This window comes from Canis lupus, chromosome 22 (assembly GCF_011100685.1).
Source record: "Canis lupus familiaris isolate Mischka breed German Shepherd chromosome 22, alternate assembly UU_Cfam_GSD_1.0, whole genome shotgun sequence".
In the NCBI taxonomy this organism is placed as follows: domain Eukaryota; kingdom Metazoa; phylum Chordata; class Mammalia; order Carnivora; family Canidae; genus Canis; species Canis lupus.
In genome coordinates, this window is record NC_049243.1 from 44,793,925 (window position 1) to 44,819,249 (window position 25,325).

The 25,325-nt window shown below is 37.2% G+C and overlaps 1 protein-coding gene and 1 long non-coding RNA gene across 7 annotated transcripts in view; one reads left to right on the top strand and one right to left on the bottom strand.

Annotated features, from left to right (window-relative positions):
* Positions 1-25,325, top strand: part of GPC6 (glypican 6) — a 1,082,045-nt gene that overhangs the window by 503,718 nt on the left and 553,002 nt on the right. The gene's annotated exons all lie outside the window — the stretch shown is intronic.
* LOC111091682 overlaps positions 1-25,325 on the bottom strand; it is a 54,605-nt gene that overhangs the window by 8,302 nt on the left and 20,978 nt on the right. The window contains exons 4-6 of one of the 5 annotated variants that reach the window (XR_005376469.1): positions 24,396-24,692; positions 22,069-22,288; positions 11,159-11,311 (exon numbers count right to left, since the gene is read on the bottom strand). This is a non-coding gene — a long non-coding RNA (uncharacterized LOC111091682). The other 4 variants (XR_005376470.1, XR_005376473.1, XR_005376468.1 and 1 more) reach the window with 4 other exon arrangements.

A 25,325-nucleotide genomic window follows, 5' to 3' on the forward strand; every position in this document is an offset into this window, starting at 1 on the left:
CCAGATTTCCCAAATGTATGCACATGATCTCCTGCAACAGGAAAACTATACTCTCCATTGTTGGAGTTTGTAGTAAAGGGTTTGGGATATTTTTTCTTTTCCTTATAAATCTAAGGAATGGTTATCTTACAAAAGAGAAATTGGACTCAGATTTTATATTTACCTGCCAAACCTACTTTTCCTTCTCCTATTGTTTTTTCAACCCAGTGTATTATTTATATCACATTCTGTACATAGTTTTGTGTTCTTTGAAAGCATGGACTGAGACTACCATCTTTATAACCCACCCAGAACTTACTGTGAACAACACAGCAAAGAAACTAAACACATTGGGTTGAATTTTTTGGGCCTTAATCAATGTTAATTAGTTGGGTTTTTTTTTTTTTTTTTGTATAAGCAATATAATTTTTATCCCCTGAGCATTTTGACATACTTAATGACATTCTAAATTATGTTGGCTTCTTCAACTCTTTCTAGTGTCTGCAGTTAAAAATTATTGATCATAAGTTCATAAATCATAAGTCTAGAGATAATTTAGAAAAATAGTACAAAGCCCCAAAGTATTCATGTAATGGTAGATGACGTCACTTGCCTGAAGTTCCAATAATGCTGGAACTGAATTGGATAGGGTGCTCTTGCATCCACTCTTGTCCTTCACAATGTTACTCAATTTCAGAGATTGCTTTATTATCCTCAAAACAGTCAAATGACATCTGTTTAGTATAATCTCTATTTCTGCCCCAGTGTTTACTGTGTCCCATTTTCTATGTGGGTCAGTTCTTTGTCCTCTTACCAAACAGGGATGATGGCAGTTGTGAATACAGATCACCTCCTCCCCTGGTTTCTTCCGAGCCACCTTAGAATTAATGTTTGGCAAATGACAACTTATGTCATCTGATGGATGATGAGACTCTTTCACTCTATGGAGAAAGACTATTCCGGGCTTTTCTTCAGATTCCCCAGATGCATGCACATGATCCTCTGGGATGGGAAGACTATACTGTTTCTACTGTTAGAGTTTGTAGAAAAGGATTGAGGACATTTTTAAAATAATTCTATGGAATGCTAGTTATCTTACAAAAGGGAATCAAACCCAAAATATTTAGAGGAGAGTACCAAGATCAGAAGTTAGGTAAGAATAAGGTAAAAGTAGTACAATTATGTTTAATTGGACATGATAGTCAAGGAGACATAATGAAGAAGGGAAATGAATATGGATTCAAGATAAAAAAAAATAATGACAGCAATTTTTTTCTCAAAATGTGAAGAAAACGTATATCAGCAACTCAGAATGAAATACATATGTGTGTTTATGTGTGTATATATCAAATTCATTAACTGTATACTTAAAGAAAAACACAACTTTTTTTCCTGAAGAGTACATCACCATAGGCTACACACATAGTCAACTACATTCCTCCATACCAGATTCCATTAGCTATTATAAATAATTAGCTCAGCCATCATTGTGGGTTTTTTTTTTTTCCGATCTCTTCATCTTCAAATGACCCCTGGCTTAGTTGAATTGTTAAAAACAGCATATAAAACAACCCCTGAAGCCTTCTCTAACTGCTGCACAGCATTCTTCATTATTAAACAGCTGGCATTCTTGCTATATGAAATTTCATTAAATTAACCTTAATGGCTTAATGTTTCCAAAAAAAAAAAAAAGTAGATTTTTAGATATAACTTCTGCCATTATCCAATATAACTTCTGTTAAAGATATGGCATTGTTGATGTTTAAAACAAGTCTTAGGATGGTTGATAAATCTGCAATTTGTCCTTATCTTCGAATCTTTATTTGGGGCTTCACCTTTATTTTTCTTTGTTCCTATTTCTTTATTTCCATAGAAAAATGTATTAACACAAAATAACTGGATTTTATGTGATATAATAGATTCTTTAAAAATTTCTGTTTGACCTTATTGAGTGAAACTTTATTTTTTGATGATCTCTGTTGTGTGAAGTATTGTTATAGGCACGCATAAAAATGGACCCATAAAATCAAATATATTTTCTTACAGACTAAAAAAAAATGTATAATGATACTTCTTTAACCATTTATTCTCTACTAACAAAAGGCTTTCATGTGCATTGCTTTGATCCTGGGAAGACTATAGGATTTATTCTTATTTTGTGAATGCAAAACAGGCGTTCAGAGACAATTAATTGACTTACTCAAGTTAAGGGATGGTTATGGAAAGATCAGGATCCATACTTGGTGCATGTCTAGGGCCCTTTATACTAAATTCTCATCCCTGGAATTTGAATGCTGAAAATGTATGTTAGTAGCATTTGAAAATGTCACTATGAGAAACATAGGGAAGGGGGCAAAGGCCATCAACGACATTGGGAATGACCCTATGGGATCATTCCACAGATTAGGATGATATAATCTAAGTTTATCTGAGCTGCCTTATTGAGCCATAACATTAGACATAGGACAAATAAACAGGGCTAATACGTTAATGAGATCTGGTATATGACTCTTTGTAAGTGTATACAGAAGTAAAATGTCTTTTCTTTTAGGATCAGCACCCTTGAAAAAATAAAATGCCTATTTTTAAAGTAACAAAAGTTGTAGGCAGTTCCATAATAAATGTCCATGATCACACCACTCATGACTGATGCTCTCCAAAGTCATATGCAGTATCTCAACCTACACTGAAAAATGCCATATTTTCCCACCCACCACACTTCCATCATGCAGCCTCCATTCCATTCTAGATGCTTCTTCCCCAACCCCTTGCTCAAGTTTATGCTTCTGTGCATGCTTCTGTGCTTTTAGTGATTCTGTTCCTTCTTCCTAGAATGATCTTGCCGCTTATTGCCTCTTCTGTGAGAGTGATGCATTCTTCATGATCTTTCTCAATTGCCTTGCTAGAATTGCCTCAGCCACTTTGTTGCAAAAGCATTTGGTTTATACCATAAAATCTTAAGTAGAAATTATAACTTCACACAATGATTAGCTGTAAATGTCCCAGGGTCTTTGATCATACTGTGCTATGCTCACCATGGCATCCCTCTGCCTAACATAATACCGTGTATGTAAGGTAGGGCTTATAAACTGAATCTTTATTTAATGGAATCACACAGAGATAATCAGAGGGAGGGTGGGGTTTGAAATAGGGTGACAGATAGAATAATAGGCTCTATTCATGACTTAGAAAGAGTGATTTTTTTTTTTTCTGAGTTTGAGAACTATTAGAAGTACTTGTTTCCTGTGGGTCCAGCTCACAGATCAAGGAGAGCTGAATATTTGCTTCTACATGACTGGACCGGAGCCACCCTATATGGATATTTTGGCTGCTGTTTGCTTCCTTCCATCTAGACTATTCTATCTATACCTCTGGGACCACTAAGCAGCCCTCCTCCTCAAAGTGTGGGCTTTTACAGCCTCATTCTGCTCACAGTAACTTTCCACAAAAGCACATACCTTTTCAGCTTCTCTCTCAGATACAGAATGAAATTTCTCAGGTCAAGGTTTATTTTGAGTTTATTTTATATGCTTCAGAAGGCTACTGCTAAAACCTCTTTTTCTAGCCTTGATCCTCTTCTTGGGTGTATCCCTAAGAGAAGTGGCCTGTCACTTACATGCCTACTTGAAGAGAAATTCTGAAAGTTGCTTTAAATTCATGCTTGTATGTCTTTGGAAACTGGAATTATAGCCAAATTAATCATGTTCTCCATGGAAATGGGTGAGTGATTGTGATTTGTATGCCTTGAAACACGTACAAATAGCCATAACAAAGACCCAGATGGTATCTGAAGGCTGAAGAACTTCAGGGGTGGGTGGGCCAGTAAGGTGGTAAGACAGTGTTTCATGCAGGATGTAAACTTTAAGTGAACTCTGCATAATAAATAAATTGAATTGAAGTGGAAATGGCCCAGGTTCCTGGAAAAACTTGAACAATGGTACAGAGATATAAAAGAGATATGTGCTGGGATCCCTGGGTGGCGCAACGGTTTGGCGCCTGCCTTTGGCCCAGGGCGCGATCCTGGAGACCCGGGATCGAATCCCACGTCGGGCTTCCGGTGCATGGAGCCTGCTTCTCCCTCTGCCTATGTCTCTGCCTCTCTCTCTCTCTCACTGTGTGCCTATCATAAAAAAAAAAAAAAAAAAAAGAGATATGTGCTTAAGAATAGCAAGTAATCTCATTCTCCAGAGGAGAGGATTTTGTAGGCATCTAGTTAGGTGCCTTAACTAACAAGGTGCCATTAATACCAAGAAGAAAAAAGGTTCATTCACTAGAAAGCCAGTGATTAGATGTTAAAATTATGATCCTAGGTGACAAATCTGGCAGCATCAGAAGACTAGAGGCAGGGGAATCATTTCAAAGGTTTTCGATTATCCAGACATGAGGGATAAAGGCCTGGATTGGAGTAGAAGGAAGGAAATATATTGTACAGAATGTGATAAATGGAGTAGAAAAGGAGGATATAGTCTTTCAGAAAAATTTTTATAAGTTTTGAAAATGTATTGCATTGGTTCTTTAGGCCTGGCATGTGTAATTGCCATCCGGGGATTTGTTTTTATGGCTCATTGGTGTGGCACTGTTCCTGAAGGCCTGGGGTGGGGCTGAGGAATTGATGTTTTAAGAGAATGACTCAATCCTTTCTGACACAGGTGGTCCATAGATCATAATTTGAGACGCACCAATTTAATCCGTTTGAGGAAGGAAAGAGAAGTGAGGTCCTGGCGACTGTCATGAGACAATTATCCTGTGCAATCCCCTTTATTGATTGTTTTCTGATTTCAAACTTTATTCTCTAGCCATGTGTTAATTTCATATTGTAGAATAAATCCCGGGGACTTAGGAATAAATGTGGAAAAGGAAGAATGGAGAGGAGAACCCCCCCATAACCACCATCATGAGAGTTTTCTGGAGCACTGGAAATGCTGCCCTGGGATTCTGAGGGGTTGCCTGCTGACCAGGGATGTAGGGAGCCCCAGATCCAGATGTTGTGGTCAAAACCAGAGGACTGGGCAGAGTAAGATAGTGAGGAAGGATAGAAAAGACCTGAAAACAAAACAGTACATTCTCCCCAAAAGTGGAAACAAGGGGAAGAAGGTTAAGGAGCAAAATACTTGAAATAGGAACTTTGAGAGAGCTCCAGGATGGTCCTAGTCCGCAAAATTAGAAGAGGTTCACACCTTAGGCTAGACTCTTGTTTTTGTTTCTCGTTCAAGAGCTCTAGGCTTTTGATCACCATAATACTTGCCATGATTATGACTATCATCGTATTAAAAGGCTACAGTACATAAGGAGAAAAATAGCTTATTGTTCAGATGAGCGTCTTTTCAGAGTGGACATAATGACTATATTCTCTTCCCTTTTTTACTAATGAAATGACATAAGCTATTAGGCATATACACAGCTACTGTACAATGTCAGCTAGTCAGCTGCAAAATTTCAAGCTGGAAAAAAAATTGTGAGCCATTAAAACGCAATAAAGCATCTGAAGACTGAAAACTTTCATTCAGTCAAACATAAAAGTTAATGAAATTATTTAAATACATGCAGTCCAGAAACCGTTTAAAAATCCCTTGCATGCTGTGACTAAGCAACCTGGAGTATATTCGAATGAAAAATTATACACATGCAGAAAACAAGAGGTTAATAAGGATTGTCACTGAAACCTGAACCCAGTTTGGTGAGTAGCATGAGATTAGTCTTTGAGTTTAGAAAAATGTGATTTTACTTCCAACCTAGCAAGCCTATTATGTCTGCATTTCCTCAGACTTTTACATGGCCTTGAGCAATTTGGGCTGAAGCCAGATATAACATTTTTATTTCAGCAAATCACTTCCCATTGTTGTACATTTTAAGGATGTACTGAAAGGTACTTTCATGTCTGGAAATATCAGCTGATCCCCCAGCAATGATACCTCACTTACGGGGGCCTTTATATAAACCACAATGTTTTCTTTAACAATTAAACTATCTTAGGAATGGTAATAAATGCTAACTACTCTATTACCACATTTTGAAAGAAAAAAACTCTTCTTTTTAAAGAGTTCTGTTTACTTAATCTGGAAAAGATGTCTTATCCTTTTAATAATCCCTTTTCTTGAAAAAAAAAAAAGGCTACTTTATATGAGAGTGGCTGTCAACTTTTTCTGCAAGGGGCTAAAGAGTAAATATGTTTTGCTTTGTGGGACCATACAGTCTCTCCCCCAACTACTCAACTCTGTCATTTTAGTGTAAAGCAGCCACACACAATATATAAATAAATGGGTATGTCTGTTTTCCAATAAAACTTTATTTATAAAAACAGACAGCCATATTTGGCCTGTAGGCTATAGTTTTCTAGCCCCTGTGCTATGAGATTGTTTGTCTAACATGTCAGCAGTGTAAATATGCTTGTGATTTAACACGTGGAGTTATATCCCATACCTCTGACTGCAATATCATGATAGCTATGCATCATAACTCAAGTTATGAACATTGCCCAATTTTGAGATTTTCATTAAAGACATGAAGCACATATGTAGAGCTGGCAGGGATTTGGAATGTATTCAGAAATTCTCTAAGATACAGGATATAGTTTACTAGTTCTACTAAGTTAACAATGGAGTGTATTATACCACTACAGATGGGATTTGGAAAAATAGCACTTACTAAAATATCTCTTTAATCCTTCTCACTCTTTACACACATGTACAAACCCTGTCTGCCTGACAAATGTTTAGTACCTCTCTAAAAAGTTCTTTCTCTAGCCCTATCTGTAGACTAGGTGAGATACCTCCTAAATGCATTGATTTCTATTTGTAGTTCTTATGTTCTATTGGACTAATGTGCTTGACACAGGCAAAAAGACTGAGAGAATAGGTAAGCAGCTAGGCAGGGGCCATGTACTAAAGGGCTTTCTGGGCCATGGTTGATGGCTGCATTAATGTAAGAGCAATGGAAGCCAGTGGGGGAATCAAACATGAAAGGTACAGATCTGAATGATCTTTTAAAAGATGACAAGATGACTCTATGAAAAATGAACAATGGAGGGATGAGATAAAGAAGAAGAAATCAGTGGGAAGCTACTTAGTGATTCAGGGAAAGATGATGATGGCTTGAACCAGGAGGGTAGCAGGAAAGGTAGGTAGAGATAAGTACTGAGATTCATGTTTTATTTTGGAGATAGCCCCTATAACTTTGCTAGTAGATTGGGTATAAGAGAAGGAAAAGGGGGAAAGAAAGAAAAAAGAAAGTCAAGGATACCTTTAAGGTTTTGGGTTAAACTGGGAAGATGGTGGTATCTTATACTGTGGATGGTACTGATATATGGGAGAGGAAATAAATGCTCTGATTTGTCTCTTTCATTCAAAACGCCTAATTGGTAAGGATCTTGAGTGAGCAACTGGCTATAGAAGTGTGGGTTAGGAAATGAGGACAAAAGATATATTTTTTAAAAGATTTTATTTATTTATTCATGATAGAGACTCAGAGAGAGAGAGAGAGGCAGAGACACAGACAGAAGGAGAAGCAGGTTCCATGCAGGGAGCCTGATGTGGGACTCGATCCCGGGACCCCAGGACCATGCCCTGGGCTGAAGACGGCACTAAACTGCTGAGCCACCCAGGGATCCCTAGGACAAAAGATATTAATGCCCTGCAATATCTAGAGGTGTCAATAATCCATGAGAATTTATTGTGTTCTCATAATATGCCTAACCCTAGGCCATAACTTCTCAGGGAATAAAAGAAGAATGCCATGGCTTCTACTAGCAAGCAACTTCAAATGAACATGGGAATACAGTACAGGACTTAACTATTTGAATGAATGGCATTCAGCATACAACATATAGCATACCGTTAAGTGTGGATATCTGCAAAAAATGCCTAGAGACAGTCAGAGATGGTTGTGACAGACCAGCCCCTACAGAGAGTAGGTGGAGCACCAAAGACTACAAATGAAATGGATTGCTGCATAAATCAGATTTATTGACCTTGGTCCAACCAACATTCCCACTACTCTATTTGTCAAGGACTGTGAGGAGAGAAGTAAACTTAAGTTTCAAGTGAGAGTTTTGGCTCTGATTTTAGGAATAAGGAGAAATACAGTCTTTTCTCTACACAGACTCATTTACTTTGCCCATAGCTGAAAAGAAAGAAGGTAACACTCTTTGAAAAGGCATTTTAAGGACTTTCTTTATGAAGCAGCAAAAATATTTGGAATATAAACATGTCTTATAAAATCAGTCATTGAGAACACAGTAACAGGCATGAGGCCATCTTTAAATGTCAGTGGTAAGAGCAAAAATAGATTTTAGGTTAATGAAGGTGACATTATCATATTCAGTCTATCACTGGGTATTTGTTTGAACAAACTCTTAGAAGCAAAAGTTAAAAATACATCAGTTATGCCCAGTTAGGAATCAAAAGCTTGAGGCCCTTCTTAGGCCTTTCGAACAAGATAATAGATGAGTACTCTTCAGTTCACAAATTTGAAACAGAAGATTGTTTCCCAGTGGTAAATCTGTGTTTCACAGAACATAACATTTTGGGGTTAGTCTCTGTCAATGTGGACACTAAAGATTCCACTATATTTATTTTAGAGTTACGTATATGTTTAAATAGAAGAGGTATGATTAGTCTACTCTCCAATTCCAAAGAACTAAAACGTATAAAGAAACTCTTAGGTTTGAGGCCAGCTGGGGGATATATATATATATATATATCAGATTGTTATTGGTGATTCAGGTTTTAGCTTTGAAGTATTAATGAGTTATTGATTAATTAAAATAATAGCTTGTGTCTTGGGATATTTTTCTCATTCCTTATATTAAAGGGGGAATCATAATGCCACATATAAAGTGCACCTGGATACTTGGATAATAGAGGTAGTTGAAGAAGAAAGACTTCTACTATTTTTATTGCTAAAACAATGACAAGCTTATTGACAGTTTCTACAGATAAATTAACTCTGTTAATGATGAGGAATCAGAGCATTTTTTCAAAGGACTGACAGACCTAAATCATAGGCATCTCTTGGTATTTGCCCAGTGGGACTGAGATATACTACAGGGTCTGTTATATCTGTGATATGGGGAAAGATGTGAAAAATGTGTTCCAGACCACTGATGGTGTTCTCAAAAAAACATGTCTATGAAAAATGTGTTAGATCTTCAGTTGAGGTTATAATAAACATAAAAGGCAGTTCAAGGTACTTGAAGGATGATCATTTTTTTTTTAGAGTACTATAAAAAAGTATACGGGACCTTATTGCCGTCATCAGAACCTGGTAAAGGGTCTTCTACACACCATAGCCTTCTTCATCATGCCATGATTGATCCCAAGAGAAATACTAGTGAACAAAAGCTGTTATAGAACCAATGTCTCTTTGGGTGAAGAATACAACTTTTATATCTACCCTTTTACTTCAACAGATGTCCCTACCTCCTATCTCCTTTTAACACAAATTTATGAAGTCAGATTTAACATATGCCTAATATATATTCAGGACATTATCCTAAGCAAAAGAGAATACTAAGATGAGTAAGACACACTTCTGGAACTCAAGAGGACAATCCAATGGAAGTGACAGCATATTCTCGTTAATTATAATGCAGTATTTTAAGTACAAAGGATAGAACAATTGATTCTAAATGGAGAATGAGAATGTCAGCTCAGAGGAGAGCATGTGGGCTGGGTCTACAGGTGTGGAAAGGTTTCTACAGGATTAACTAACAGAAGGCTTATCCAGGCACAGGGAACAGCAAACTGGAGAAAAGACTAAAGTGTTTGCATTGAGCAAGTTGTTTTAGGAGACATTTGTAGAAATAGTTTCTGAAAAGGAAAACTAGTAAGGAGCCTCAAGATAAACCTCCACATTCCTGTTCCCAATAAAATTTAAGATGTCACTGTGCACACTGTGATCGATTCATTGGTGAATGGTTACTGATATGAATCGTTGTGATCTCTAGAATTGTCAGTATTCAGTGATGCTTCTTGATTTATGTGTGTACGTTTATTCACCCATTCATTCCTTTCAAAATAGCACTGGTTTGCTACTACGTGCCTGGGAATTTGCAGGCTAGCATTTCTATGACCTTTGTCTTGTAGAAGCCTACAGAGCAACAGGAAACAAATCTTTTTTTTTTTTTTTTTTACCTTTATCTCCTTGTAAGTCAGCATTAAAGAGATGTTCCCTTATAAAAGATTAAAATATTTCCAAGGTAGGTGTAGTTGTTTCCTGAGGTATATTACTTCCAATAGTATTTAAGTCAGCACAGGATTGACATTTTGCTGTGAAAGGCACATATGGTGTACACTTTTTTTCCAAAGAAATTTAATACAAAAGAGTGTTTCACACCAATGCGTGTGTTTAAAAATACTACTAAGTAATGTTAAATGGGAACCTGACAAAAATAGTGCCATCTCTGCACTCGCCAATTTTTTTCCCACAGCACATTAATTAAAATGTTAAAACATCTTGAGGTATGTGACTCTCTTGTTTGTTTTGTTAGAAGAAAATATGAAAACCACTGTTGACACACTGACAGTCTGTTGACAGCTTTGGCTTCCAGAGTGTTTGGAAGACTCCTCCCGTAGTCTTACCTTCGGGAAGAGTTCAGAGTGAGGGTAAACTCGTTTAGACTGTGATACTGAAAGGCACACAGGGAAATGGCGCTTCTACCAACTCAAGTGAATCTGCACATCACTGTCCCTCCCCACGAGCTATTGTAAATTAATTTTCCATCCACAGTGTTACTCCCTAATGACTCTACCCAGGGGATGAGGCAGAACTATGGGGTGTTTTTAAGAAGAAAATGATCTAAAGAATGGCCCGTTATAGGTAGAGTTGGACAAACATAAAGTAGCACACAGAGCCATCGCATGCAGTTCTTTTCCTTCTAAACCACGTTTCTGAAAAATTAGCAAGGAATAGAAATGCTGTTCCTGGGGATCTCTGGGTGGCTCAGCGGTTTAGCGCCTGCCTTCGGCCCAGGGCAGGATCCTGGAGACCCGGGATCGAGTCCCACGTCGGGCTCCCTGCATGGAGCCTGCTTCCCCCTCTACCTGTGCCTCTGCCTCTCTCTCTCTGTGTCACAAATGAATAAATAATTTTTTTTTAAAGGAAGAAATTCTGTTCCACGTGGTCCCCCTTGGTAGCAGTGGAGTGAGGCAGAGAGCAAGCTTTATGCAGGGGACATTCTCACCTCTCAGCCTGTCTCTGTGGCTCTGTCCTTAGATCTCTTTGGTTTCGAAGTTAAAGGGTACACATCAGTAGTTTTCTTTCTTCTCTGAAGCCAGGCCATCAAGTCCATAGGAGTTTCAAAGCTCTGCTTCCCTCTTAGCTCAGCAGAATCAGGCTGCATAATGACAAAGGAGCCTTAATGGGGAAACTTGCTTTTCCATTCCTTCTCATGAGCAAGAGGTGTACAAGCTATGTCAATGTGTGTGAGTGCCTCCTGAAGACTTGATTACCTGGATTAAATGAAAAACAATAAAATGGGTATATGGGTACTAGAGGCAGGCTTCTTAGGAAATCCAAACCTATTGGGAAATCAAATGGTTCATGTCCTCACATCCAGGAACACCATCTTGAAATGGAGTAATGACACTTGTGTTGTTCCTTACCAGCTGTGGAACCTTGATAGTTCAGCTTCTGAATTTTTTTTGACGCTTATATTGGTAATCTATACAGTGAAGAAATAATATTGACTTGGCAAGATTATTGCAAGAATGTCTGAGAAATCAGTTTAAAATAATGGCCTATTAAAATGTGCAGCATTCTAGTCTAGCATATTTGTCTTCTAGACCATCAAGTGCCTTGAGTCTCCTCAGAAACATTTCTGATGTGGATCACATCTTTCTCCATTACAGGATATATATCCTTGGAAGCTTCTGTATGTTTTGATTGATTTGTTCAGCCATTCTCAACTAGGGCACCTAGTCATCCATTTAATGTAATGAATTAATTCTAGGATGGTACTCTTTGAGTCCCATTCTTAAGAGAATTGTGAGAATAGCCTCTCAAATCCTATTTTCTATTCTCTGTTGAGAAAGGCTGTAAGACAATAACCTGCTCTTTATCTCTGAAGAGGAAAAGTTAAAGAAAACCAAGAAAATCAAGTGAAAGATTTAGATATTTTATTTTATACTCCATTGTTTGAAACTATATTTCAGAATATTGCTATTGACTATTTGTGTGTGTGAATTCCATGCTAAGAACATAGATGAACTGTTGTGTTGTGCTCCTTTTGCATTATGTATTCTGTAGAGGGCTAGGGCAGGAAGAGAACTGCAAATGTTAATAAGACATATCTTGTAGTAATTAGCAGAGAACCAAGAACTTTTAATAATACCTATTAGCTACTTTTATGATGGCAATGAAAATGATGCAGGACCAGGAATCTAAAATACTAGCCATTACCAAATAAAAAGGAATCTAAGCTATAGGGTTATTTCACATTGCCATATTATGTTCTTAATTAATTGAGCAAATAAACTGATTCATCTTTGTAATATAAATTCACATTTTATTTTTATTTTGCCAAGAAATGTTCAGCATTCATTCTCAGATTATTAAGTCATTTTGCCATATATGTTGGTCAATATTTTTAAGAAGTCATTCTATGTCTATTAATGTTTTTGTATTTATTAAATACTGTCCATGGATCATGTGTGTGTGTGTGTGTCTGTCTGCATGCATTGCTTTCACATAAGTATTATAATTCCAATACGTAAATGAAAAATATTGAAAAGTCAGAGGCAATGGATAACTTACTCATGATTTTGCTCTGGCATTTATTCTCACATCCTTTCCACATTCATTTCCAACTTCAAATTTATGATGAATTTTATGACAGTATAAGGTTTAAAGAGAAGCAGTAATTTAAAAGATGCCCAGAGAAAAGACAAATAAAATTTTTATGAAATACTTTTCAGAACAACCACGGAGTGGAAGATGTTGCCGTATTACAGCGGTTCTCTAAGTGTGGTCTGGAGCCAGCACTAGCAGCATCACCTGGGAGCTTGTTAGACAAGGCAATTTCAGGGCCCTCCACAGGTGTAAATGTATCAGATACTGGGGGTGGGGCCCAGTACTCTGGTTTAGCCAGCCCTGCAGGTGATTCTGCAATATGCTCACGTGTGAGAAGCATGCTTCTAGTGGCTTGCCCTTTAAAAACCCAGCCATTTGGTCTTTATAGTTTAACATGCATCAGCATTTTTAACAGCACATTTTAGAGGAAATATGGTATTAAATAACAAAAAAAAATCAACCAAGTAAAATCTAAATAGCTTTATTAATCAATTCACGAAACTGGCAGCATCTCGTCTAGCATTAGAGAGGAACCCCTAAGGGCTACAGAAAAGGAAAGGCTTTATTTATTTATTTATTTATTTATTTTTATTTATTTTTATTTTATTTTATTTATTTATTTATGATTAGAAAGAGAATGTGAGTGGAGGGAGGGACAGAAGGAGGAGAGAATTTCAAGCAGATTGAGCTCAGAGCCTAAGCCAATGCTTGATCTCAGGATCTGGATATCATGACCTAAGATGAAATCAAGAGTTGGACACTCAATTCACTGGGCCACTCAGGTGCCCCAGAAAAGGAAAGGCCTTTAAAATACAGAGGGAGTGGAATAAAGGAAATTATGGCAAAGAATCCATTATTTTAGACAAAGCCACCCTCCTAAGGGATTGAGAGGGGTCCATCAGTAAATTTCCTGGTGCTGACCAGGAAATTCCCATGTTGACTGGTTAAAAGTTACAGGGATGAGAGTTGAAACTACAGTTAGGGGTATTAAGTCGTGCTTAACTGACATGGGGCCTTAACCTAAGTGAAGGTATTTCGGACCTATGGTTTTCTTTACAATACTGGGCAGGTGGGGAAGAACTCCCAATCCATACTGGAAATGAACACACACACACACACACACACACACACACCAAAAATGGAGTTGTGTTTGGTGACATCAGTAATGCAGTGGAGGTAGGAGGTCGATGAGGGGGATAATGGATGAGAGCTTATTCGCATTTCTAGTTTGGGGATCATGACTGGTTTTGTGACCAGTCCGTGGGGATGGTATTATATTCACAGCTGCCTATTACACTTACATTGGAAGGGTTCCCAGTATTCAAGGACCTAATAGAACAGACAGGATGGCATATTGTTTCAAGAACCAAGTATGCGCTCTAGATTTACTCAGGAGCTGTGAGCATGAGGATGTTTATATTCAGTTTTAGGTTCTTTTAAATATGTTATTTAAAATATATATTCATAAAAATATAAAATAAAAAGTAAAATATATATATTCATATTCTTATTCATGCTTTTTAAGATACTGTAAAAGTATATCTCCTTTCCCGTTAGTCTTCTGGGACTGAGTTGTATAACAAATGATAGCCAGTATATGGCAAATGCTCCCAGCATACATTCAGTGAAGTCCTGCTTAGGAAATGGGAGTTCTTGAACTAAACTGCACCCAAATGTGGCATCCATGTATATACTATTCTACAAGCTGTAGCAAAAAGCAGCCCCCATCCACTGAAGGTAAGGATTAAATAAATTAACCAAAAGACGAAGAAAATTAAAAACATACATTGTCTTATAATCAGTAATTTTGTTGTTTGGCCAGGACATTTACAAATAAGATAGAGATATTAAAAGGCAACAAAACAAAACACAGTAAACTCTATTACCTAATATAGATTTAAAACATCTGGTTCATAGGTAATTAGGTATCATTCATGTTAATTGGGTTCAGAAAGGCTCTTCATTGCCAATGACAAAGCAATCACCATCTACGGACGATACAATGTGTACTGATGACCTATAGGTTGTGTCAGAATTTTAATCTATGTGAAGTATTTTGAAAAAGGTAAGACATTGATTTGGAAAGCCATCTAGGAAATTGATTTAGAATTATTCTAAGAGCCAAAATTCAGGAGATCTTGTTTAAAAAATATATTGTAACCTCATATTAATCGTCTAGTAATTATGGACATTTTCCATTTAACAGAGAAAAAGGGTGAATATAATGTTAATGGGAGTGTATTTTTTTAAAGCAGCAATCATTTCATTTTTACTGTGCTATTTTGGTACTTTGATATTTTAAGTAGTGGACATTTTTAGCATGAAATTATCTGTGATATGTCTTTGACCTAGAATCACAGTACTAATAGGCTTTGTATCTGTTTATTTTCATAGAAGTGTGAGCATTTTGGCAGAAAACACTGCCTATGAAGTTTTCTGAAAAGATGGCATTATGAACACGTTAAGAGATAAAAATTTAAAAAGAAATAAAAAGGACTGTAAGACTGGAAATACTTTTCTATCGCTGGAAGGATTCAGAAGCAATTTCAAAACCAAGGGAGAAAGTGGGGGAGCTTCTTCCTTCCTCTGCCTTCTGCCCCATAACACAGCCTTTTCTCTCCTTATTTTACTAATAGAAACCTTTCAGCTTTAACCTCTTCCTATTATTTTTAAAAGGCCTAGGAAGGCATGTGTGCTCAGATGAAGAAAACAACACATATTTGATTTCCTGGTGCCAAACTTGCATTTGCCTCTGGCTTCAACATTCTAAGAAGAGCTTAAGCTTTTTCATCTTAACTGTGATGCACCATCTTAATTTAAAATGTATGAGGTTTGCCCTGATGTGCTGTTGCATCAGTTTCTGGTATCAACAGCATCAAAGCTCCTAACTTTCTCATACACAAAGGGATGAATTGTGAATACCAGGTGAATTTTCACAAGTCAACATCCCAACAAAACAAAACAAGACAAGATAGCTCTGTCAAGAAAAAAAAAAGTAGCCTTGCCTAAGAAACTAGGAGGCTTTATTTCTGGAACTGCAGGCAGTAACCTGGATGCAGTACCATGATTATCATTCCTGTTGTCATTCAATAGAGCAGTAATTCTCCAGTTTTTGTGTGGTGATGGATCATGGGAGGGACCTGTTTAAATAGATTCTGATTTCCTAGGCCTAGTGTGGCTCCTGAGATTCTGCATTTCTAACCATCTCCAGAATAAGAGATGCTATGGAAACTGTGACCACGTTTTGTCCTATCCTGTAGGAAGGGCATATATTTTAGGAAGATGGCACCCTTTTACACCATCTTCACAGAGATTAGCTGAAGCCAAGACAAGAAACCAACTGAGGACAGATTTTTCCCCCCATTACAGTGCAACATATATTTTATTTTATTTTATTTTATTTTATTTTATTTTATTTTATTTTATTTTATTTTATAAGATTTTATAAGATTTTATTTATTTATTCATGAGAGACACAGAGAGAGAGAGAGAGAGAGAAGGGCAGAGACACAGGCAGAGGGAGAAGCAGGCTCCATGCAGAAGCCCGACGTGGGACTCGATCCCAGGACTCCAGGATCACACCCTGGGCTGAAGGCAGGCACTAAACCGCTGACCACCCAGGGATCCCCTGCAACATCTTTTAGAACATGAAAATGATAACTTGGGGGCTTCAGTATTTTTCTTATATAATTTGGAAGTTGCTTCTAGACCTAATGTTTTATGATGCCATGAGGCACTATATAAAGTTTCCATAAGCGAATGAGGGAGTGAATAAATGGGAGTGGCCAGTTTCATTGTAAAGGAATGTACCCTACTGCCATCGAATTATTCTAAAGAGAACTTGGAGGGTTATTTGAATCATTTCACGAGGTTTGGGGAAATAGAGGGAGAAAGTTGAAATAGTGGTTTGAGAGACTGAGAGTGAGTGGAGGGAAGGAAAGATAGGTCAACTGAGCAACATTGTAAGTGTTCATTTTAGTTTCGAGGGGCACCTGGGTCACTCAGTGATTGAGCGTCTGCCTTCGGCTCAGGGCGTGATCCTGGGGTCCTGGGATGGAGTCTTGCATCGGGCTCCATGTGAGGAGCCTGCTTCTCTCTCTGCCTATGTCTCTGCCTCTCTCTGTATGTCTCTCATGAATAAATAAATAGAATCTTAAAAAAAAAATTTAGTTTGGAGACAGTGAATTTAAGACCAGTCCTTAAGGCTATATATTTATGTATATATATATTTTAAATTTTTGTTCTTTTTTGTTTGTAATCATGACAGAGTGAGTGACTGTTTAGAAATACAAAAATGAAAATATTTGGGTCTCAAGTTCCAGTTGCTTGACAAAGGCCATGATTTTATTTGTCTTAACAAGGGGTACAGTTAGGCCAAGAAAGCAAGGCTTATAAGGAGGAAACCAAAGGACAGAGAAAAGATGACAGGAAAATCGGTTGAACATCCCAGGAGTTTAGACATCCCTGAGGATTGTTCAAGTGGGAATAGCAGAAAGATAAAGCTGCTGGCCAGAGAGCAGAGAGTGGAGTCTGGGAAATTGAGATTATGAGATTATGAGGCTAAAAGCCACATAATGTCACTTCTTTGCTCCCAGGGATTTGGAAGGTGATGAAGGTATGAAAAAGAGATGCTGAACTTCCCGACTTTGAAGATGTATTTTCTAATGGGGACCAGATTTAAAAGTGACATAGGTCTTGTGTGCATCCAATTACTTGACTTTACATGTGTAGATGACATGCGGTATTTGACAGAGCTAACTCTGAAGTTTCAGCCAAAAAGGTGATAAGAAGTGCAATTTCAAAACCCTGCAAAATTAGGTCAGTCAATCATATGAAAACAAGATTTAATAAACAGCAGATGCCATTTTGTCCAACTCTATTAGATTTTGCAGTGCAAAAAAATTACAGAAGTGGGAATCATATGCTTGCCGTGCTGTGAAGGGCTAAGGGAATTCTCTGGCGTAGCCACTCTATACCTTCCAGTAAGCACCTCTGGTGACAGATGAGAAGGTTATTGAGCATGTGCACCCACAACCCTGACAGTCATTTAGTTCTCACATGGACACAGTAGTAAGACTTATGAATTGATATGCAAACTGTGACAAAGCTACGTAGTCTGTCTTGGGGTAATATTTTGTCATTTCATGCCCAAGTGCTGAGCACTTTACCTGCTACTAAAATCTGTTCTTCCTCAGTGATGAGTAGTCTCTCAATTAATGATTCACATTTACAAAGTTTAGGGTATTGAAGCAAATGTAACCATCTCTGCTAACATACACATTTTGTTGTCTCCGTCTCTTCATGTTTAGTGGATTTTTTTTAAAGATTTTACTTATTTAATCATGAGAGACACAGGCAGAGGGAGAAGCAGGCTCTATGCAAGGAGCCTGACATGGGACTCGATAACAGATCTCCAGGATCACACCCTGGGCTGAAGGCAGCGCTAAACCACTGAGCCACCCTGGGCTGCCCATGTTTAGTGGATTTATAGTTCAGGTACATTAGAGACAAAAATGTTATCATTGTGTTACTTGTTAAAACAACTTGCTTGGATTAAGTCCTCCCTAACTTAAAACTCTAATCTGAGTTATTTATGGAATATGTGTGTGTGTGTGTGTGTGTGTGTGTGTGTGTGTGTGTAGGCACAGAGAGGGAGATGCATCTTAATATGTATATATACATTTATATACATAGATATATATGACTAAATTTAATACATTCACTGTTTTTTTTAATACACAATTTTATTTCTAGGTACAAAGAAAGCATATAACTACATAAAGTTATTTAAACTACAATGATAATCCACATATTGATTTTTAACTATCATTGAAGACTAGATACTGCCATTCTGAGGCATACGAAATTATCAGTGTACCTAAGATTTACTGCTTTGTCATTAATTAGCAAAGAAGAAAAATGAATTGGTCTCAACTCCAAGGCAAAGATACCTTGCAGAGAGCTGAGTAAAGTGACATGATAGGAGGCATTTTGGATTTGGGATGAGATAACCTGAGTCCCAAATTGCTCTGTGGCTCTGTGCCTCAGATTCCTCTTTAGGAAATGGGCATAGAAATACCTACTATAGAGCAGTATTGATGTACTGTAATCACAGATAATGTACGTACAGCAACTCGTACAGCATCTGGCTTTGTAAATCAGATCCCAAGCTTACTCTATCAAGATGTCTTCATATTCATGATTCTGTATCAGACACTGTGCAGGTGTGGAGCAGGGTATCTAGATGGCATCTATGAGGCATCAGGCCTGCCTTAAATAAATCACTATCTAGTGAGAAATCAATTTCTGTACACCTCACCCTGTATTTCCTTGAACATGTCCATGTTGTGTCCATGGCTCTGCATGATGTGGTTCCCCAAACAGACCACGTCCTACAACTCAACTTAACATTCTGATTCATTCATTTCTTGTCCCTTAACACTGTTTACCCTTCACATTGACTATTATTACTGCTACATCAGATAATGTTGGCTCTATCCCTCAAGAATATATTTATTATATCTTGACAGCAAAGATGTTAGATAGACATCTCTTGCTAAAGAGTGCAAATGAACTGTGACAAAGTAACTTGAAGATTTTCTATGAGTATATATTTACATTAATTGCATATTCCTTTTAAAAGAAATGCCTCTCAGAGTGTGTGTCATTGCTGTATTTGATAAATTTATTGTGCATTAAACCAGAAGTACTCGAGATTGTTTATCATGGACAAAACTGAACCCAGAGTGAATGTGTCCTGTCAGCTTAGATTAAAATGTAGAGGTATCTAAGTGAGGCCTTTCTCAATGACTGAACAGAACAGATTTCAGAAAACGAGCTCTGTGGGGCACAGATCCATCTACACTGTGATCTCTAGGTCATCTCCAACAGCTTCCCAAAGAGAAGGCAGAAGTGAGTAGGGAGGAGTGTCCTGGCTGACCTGCATGTTGTATGAAGTAGGAGAACTTGAGCAAATAGAGAAAGGGTGACGGGGACCGCAGAGCTTTCTGGGAAAACATTTTATGGTGAACTGGAATAGTTCAAATCTCCATGAGAACATGGCCTGGAACACGGATTATGTTTTCCTAAGTTATTCCATCTTAAGCAGGGTGTATGAAATATGTTTTGTTAAAATAAAGGAAATTGAATTCAAAGCATGCGCTGAAAATTATCCTATCGCCAGGAACATCAACTTAGAAATTGAATTCCGTCATTTCCCATATTTCACATTTTTACCATTTCCCAATATTATGGAACATTTCTCCTATTCATGAATCTGTCTGCCAATGCTCTAAGTTTGTATTATTTTAAAACTTTTCAAGTTATTTGTCAGGGTAGGATAAAGATAGATCGGTTGGTAAAGTTGTATGGATTATAAATGGTGGTGTTAATTTTACCTCAAGCCAGAGCATAGAAACTTGGATGGCAAAATTATCTTTTAAGTGGCTGAAAGATCAGAAAGGACTGCAGACAAAATTCTGAAAAGGGTTCATTATTACACATGTACATAACCTTGAGATTTTCCTGATTGAATTGCTTCAAGAATGCATTTATCTTGCAGTTTCATTTCAAGATGTGAACCTCTTTTTTGGACCTGTCACCTGTCATTTAGGTCCAAATTGCAAGCTGCCTCCAGAACGTTTCAATTTGAATACTTTAATTCTATATTCCTTAACTAAATAAATCCACAGGCACTATGGATTTAATTTTCCCCACTTACAGTATAATCTATAATTAAGCAAATGCCATTGCACTGCCAAGTGGCTACCTCCAGAATTACTCCATCCCCCCTCCCTGAGGAGCCAGCCTTCCAAATTGTTGGCCTTAGATGTAAGCAGCTTTTTCTCACTCTTTATAAATCATTCTTCAGGAACCAGGGGTTCTCCCTTGATAATTATCCCAGTTCCCTACTCTGCTCTAGTTGGAATGTCTGAACATTCAATATGTGTGAATTCCAATCCAGTTTGGGCTTTTCCACTTAATAGCTATATGATGTTGGCGTATCGCTAAAACTCTCGAGTCTCAGTAAAGTAGAGAACAGAGAGTCATTTCTTCTCTTCCACCCTAATGGTGCTATTATGAAGACCAACTTATGCACCAGCAGTTTGTGGGTTACTGTTTAAAAATATTGTATGAGTTCTTTACAGTCATTATTACATGCAACATTTAATGCTTTTACCTAGTAAGTGCTTAATAAATGATTCTTTATTTGATTTAAAAATAACAGTCATACAAATTAGTAAGGACGACAGGACCAAGAAGGAATCAGGACATCTGAGATAATTTAAGGGCTAATGAGGTTTTGTAATAATTTAAAATAAAGCTCATATGAGTAGTGAGGGCACAACACTCAAATATATCACTCATGTCATTGAAAGAATTAGATGATTTTTCTAACCATAGATTTAGTCCTTACATTTAATAATAACAATAGTAAAAATAATAACACATATAGTACATACCATGTGCCAGCCTGTATTCTAAATGCTTTACATGTATTACTGACATTTTACTCCCTATCTCCAGGACATCCGTCAGCTAAATGATCTCACTGTGAGGAGATGGATGGAGAATAATGATTTAATAGCTTGAAAGATTACACAAAAAACAGTATTTGGGGAGAATCATACAAATTTTAATACATTTTTTAAACTGTAGCCCAACTTTTCATGAAGCAGTTTCATTTTAGACTATTAAATACGTCACATTTGAATTCCAGATTACTACCTAAACTGCATGAGTAGCACATAGTATACATTATACATACAGTATAACTCATTCATACTTGTTACCACAGCTAATTCTAGACTCTCTGTCTCTCCATAAAGGATGTTTGTTTGCCTGTACTGAAAAGAAGGCAGAATTGCTGGGTTTTTCCCATCTTTTATAGTATTTATTTACGTCAAAATGCAGCTTATCTATCAATTAATTTTGGTCCAGTAGTTGAGCTGCTGGGTTCAACTTAATTCCCTCATTTGTTCCCCTTTTATTCAAGCAAAGTGCCATTTAATTTATGGCTTCTTTTCTCTCCCTCCAGCCTAAGCTTCTTAGAAAATAAATGAGCCTATAAGTTTTCATTTAGCCCTTCTTATTCCTGTTGATTCTAGCTGAGGATTGGAATCTTGTCAGTCATTCGCCAAGCTGCTCCTTTAGCTCTTCCTGTTCTCTCCTTCCTTGGCTCTATCAGTTGTATCTCTGTAGAAACTTGTGAAGGTGTTTTCATAGGAATCTCGATGTTAGAGCAGCCACATATTTTTCATTAGAATCAGAAGTCTCCTAGAACCCCATGGAATTCATACTCACTTTGGCAATGTAACCAGGGACTGAGGTGGGCTTCCTAACAAGCCTTTGCTGTGTTGTCATGCACCTGCTCAGTTTGGAGAGTGTGTTTGAGGGCCTATGTCCCATTGTACACCAACTGGATGCGTATGTTGAGCAGTGGCGCCAATGTGCTCTATGTGATTTTTCCACTTGGCACAGTTTTTGATTTAGGCAAATATTAATATAGGGTCTGTTTAAATTCCTGTAGACAGAGAAGATATACAGTGTTAGAATTCTTAGCTAACAAGGGATACTGCCAAATGATAAAATATTAATTCTATTACTTTGTATGCAGATATGTGAGAACTAGAAGCAATTACCCTGACTCTAATTGCTTCATAGATGAATACAATTATGATGTTACACTCATTCTGTCTGTATTCTCAGTATAAAATAACATCCACATAAGACAGTCAGAAATTTCATTTAAAAGTAAACCTTACCAATGTGAAATATATTAAGGCAATAAACCAAGAGATTAAACTTTCATAAACAGTAAGAGCTCATTGTTTTGTAAATGAGTGTATAATAATATCTTTGCAGCTCAAATGAAACCATAAAACTGACTGGGGGCCTTACTTTTTTTTCGGCAAACTTTTGATTTATCTTTTTAATCTGTTCTTAGCATTGTATAGCAATTAAACATTGAAAATGGGCTCTAGTCTTCTTGCCACATTGCTCTCTCCCATTTCACTTCTGTCATTTCTTTTATAATGACAAGCAATTTAGAGGAACAAGAAACAATTAGAATGTTAGTAGCTCCTGCTGTTACAGGTGTTTTCCACTAATGAATAAAAATGACTGGAATTACAGAAAGGTGGGATTTAAGGTAAGATCACTTTTGAGGATTCGAAGACGTAAAAGTCTGTGGACACAATTCAGAAATTAAGTACCGATTCTCAAGTAATAATTATATCAGGGAATTTGATAAAATAATAGTTATTGGAAGGACCCATATTGGAAGGTTGGCCAAATGAAATTGTTTTTGTAATACAGTCACTCTCAACCTCAAGTAAGCATCAGAATCACCTGGAAAACTTGTCAAGTAAATGCATCCTCATGCCCCGCCCCCCTCCTTAGTGTTCCTGATACAGTAGGACTGGAATGAAGCAATTATTTGCATTTTAAGAAATTTCCTGGTCCAGAGACCACACTTGAAGAATCACTGGTCTAAAAGAAGGCAATGCATCCTTTTTATCTATTTTCCATCAAAAAAACACAGAATGCTTGACAGGAACACTCAAGGAAGGATCTTGTGACACTGGTACATGGTAGACTGAAGTAATAGTAGATTCACTTGGGGTAAATAGATTTAACGATGATCACATGACTCACCTAAGGCCAATTTAGTGGTATGCTTTCTTCAGTAATTTATGTTCAACCAAAGGAAGCTTTTGGAATATTGACCCTTCCCCTAATGGTAACAGTTTAAGGAAACATATATTTGAGGTTGAGAGTGACTGTATTACAAAAACAATTTCATTTGGCCAACCTACCAATATGGGTCCTTCCAATAACTATATCAGTAAATATATATATATATATTTTTTTAATTAAAAATCTAACCATGCAGAGCAGATAGGCCACTCAAACAGCAAGGATAGTTTCAAAATTAAATGCATCGCTAAAGACAAACTTCCACTTTCCCAATTCCCCCCATGTCCGTATAACACAAGGACCAAACTGTTTCTTGTTATAAAACCTTAGCTTTGAATGTTAATCATTTATTCAACAAAGATTAGATTCATTTAGGTTGGTGACGTAGCAATGTAAATTTCAGAGCTCTATCTATAGGTCATGAGGAAAAAACTTTAGAAACTAGAACATTTTCATCCTAGTCTGTAATGTTATACAGAATGTGTTTCTCGTAGAAATCACTCATGTGCTGTTCTGAATTTAGTTCAGTCGTTGGAGGGACAAAAGGAGACTCTGAGTGTTAATGGAGGCACAGAAAGGAAGAGGAAAAAAGGTTATGTAAATTGCAAGAGCCAGCCTCCTCTCTATTCTGTGCAGACACTAACTCCTCTGTTTGATGTGATTTCAGCCAGCGTCCTCAATCCGAAACGTCTCTCCCCAGACAACTCACTGGATAATGAATTTCCCTGTAACAGGAACCAATGTCTTTCATTTAATAATTAAAATATTAATTCTTATCAATAAATATAAGTGCCTCCGATGATCCAGGCTTTGAACTCATATGCACTTAGGATGAAGTGCTTATGATTAAACAGAACTCTGGTGTGGAGGTTTTGTGCCAGGAACTATGAAAGAGCATGAACTCATTTGACAAATAACTATTGAGCACCTACTATGTGTCAGACACTGTTCGTGGGGCTTGAACTTCAACAGTGAATAAAACCAAATAAGATTTCTTTCCTTCTGAACTTTCTGTTTGCGAGAAGGGATGGAGATAATCAGTAAATAGGAACACTAGTGATGGCCAAAAGTGGAAGCAAGGAATCAATTAGAAGACATTTGCAGTAAAGCAGGCAGGAAGTGAGAGAGGCTCCTGTCACAGAGTTAGTTGTGGAGCTTTTGAAGAGTAGTTGAGTTCCATCCAAATCCTGATGGTATCATCAGGAAGACTTCTCAAAGGAGGATAGAGGCTGTGAGAACAAAGGGAATGGGGAATATGTGAAGATAGGAGAAAGTGAGAATTTATCAATTTTAAAAGGACAGATGGATTGTACTGGTTTATTATAGATCTGCAACTGTGACAGATTATCACTCTTCTGACTCCCCTGCAAATACTTCCCCTCCCTTCTTTCACACTCCTCATAACTAAATAGCTGGATTCTTTCCTGACTCAGATGGTTACATTCCTTGTGCTGGGCAAAGAAAGAAAAAAAGAAAGAGAGAAAGAGGGGGAGGGGAGGATGGAAGGAAGGAAGGAAGAAGGAGAAAGAGAGAAGAGAAGAGAAGAGAAGAGAAGAGAAGAGAAGAGAAGAGAAGAGAAGAGAAGAGAAGAAAGAGAGAGAGAGAGAAAGAAGAAAAAGAAAGAAGAAAAAAAGAAGAAAGGAAAGAAAAGAAGAAAGAAAGAAAGAAAGAAAGAAAGAAAGAAAGAAAGAAAGAAAGAAAGAAAGAAAGAAAGAAAGGAAAAGAAAAAAAGTTTCTAGAATCATTTTTAATTTGGGGAATCAAGAAGAAGGTAAGGTGTAATTAGTGGGTTAATTTTCTTCATTTTAACTAAGACTTCCTTTAAATTCAGTTTGCATAATTAAAGGCTCTACTGGAAACCT